The sequence below is a fragment of the Adiantum capillus-veneris genome, unplaced genomic scaffold (genome assembly GCF_014529385.1).
Source record: "Adiantum capillus-veneris isolate H3 unplaced genomic scaffold, ASM1452938v2 Hic_scaffold_33, whole genome shotgun sequence".
Taxonomy (NCBI): Eukaryota; Viridiplantae; Streptophyta; class Polypodiopsida; order Polypodiales; family Pteridaceae; genus Adiantum; species Adiantum capillus-veneris.
Window position 1 is genome coordinate 3,732,104 of NW_028221440.1, and position 1,567 is coordinate 3,733,670.

The following is a 1,567-nucleotide window of genomic DNA, read 5'->3' on the forward strand; positions in this document are numbered from 1 at the left end:
TAAAATCTGCCGAGAGAGAGAGAGAGAGGGAGAGGAGAGAGAGGAAGAAGAGAGAGAGAGAGAGAGAGAGAGAGAGAGAGAAGAGAGAGGAGAGAGAGAAGAGAGAGAGAGAGAAGAGAGAGAGAGAGAGAGAGAGAGGTTGCTAGAGGTGCTTTTATAGCTCCTGGCAATCGACGCAAATAGAGGAGATCTATCTGGCAAAATAGAGAGGGAAAGGGGGGCACCTAGGTTAGGGAGGAGGGATCACTTTTCTTCTGCTATTTTTGGCCAGTAAGGGGAGCGCTCTCTTTTTCTGATGCTTTATTTGTGAGTGGGCTGCCCACTTATTAAATGAGCAGCCAGTCACTTATTATAATAAGTGTGAAACCTGCCTAAAACTCATTAAAAACTTGTGAGTTAAAAACCATGCTTACACGGCACTCTCCAGGCATTCCTAGATGCAACCACATGCATAGATGCATTGCAAACATAGACTTCCTCACGAGAAAGCATTTGCTTTCCCAAAAAGAAACCTACTTTCTCAGAAAGTAACTCTTTTTCCTCAAAGTTTCCTGTGAACCCATCTTCATTCAAGTGCTTGCTCATTTCTTGTGCACAGTTCTAACTCCGTTCAAAATACCTCTCAACCATGGAAAATTCCCTTTTGATGCTCGCATCAACCAGTATGTCATGCATCAAGAATACCATCACTTGGTTCTTTCTCACCGAACTTATGGTACAATCTCGTTTGCAATGCTCCATGTCACCCATCCCATGATGCATCAGAGATGTCATTCTAGATGGTCAAATACTTCTTCCCAATGCTCCCTATCACCCATTCGATGAGACACATTAGAAGTACTAGTTCCTGGTGGCCCTACAGATATCCCCATTCATAGTGCTCCCGTCATTACTCTGAATGACGCACTAGAAATATATGTACTCGGATGTCTCAAGCGAGAAAAACCCTCTCACTTATAATTCCAATAATTCATTTAGAATTATATTTCTATCAAATAAAGCTAATTTAGCAACATCATGCCTGTGGAGGGGTGTGGCGTCCTATTGGGGATCCTTGGGTACCATAAGAACAATGTTGTGGATTATTATCAAGCTAGGAAAGCCAGGTTGAAGGATAAGAAGGGCAAGGATATAACTTTGGATGTAAAATTGAAGCGCTAGTCAGTCCCACTTGTATCAATTTAGGGTTCGATGTGTTTCAATCGAATCGACCTAAAAGTGGTTACCATCAGATCATGATAGGAGATGTATACACACAAGACTACGTTCAAGACATTGTACGAGTATTTGGTTATGCCTTTAGGTCTCACAAATGCTTTTGCAACATTCAAAAGGATGATGGACAGGATTTTTAGAGAGTACAAGTCATTACTGGGCACATTCTTTGACGACATCATTGTATTCTCCAAGAATGAGGCAGAACATTGACGCCATCTCTGCAGGCTTTTGAAGCATTGTGTCGACATAGATTGGGTGGTGAACAAGAAAAGAGTGAATTTTTCCTACCTGCGATACACTTTTTGGGACACATTGTCTAAGAAGAAGGTGTACAAATGGACCCGGTCAA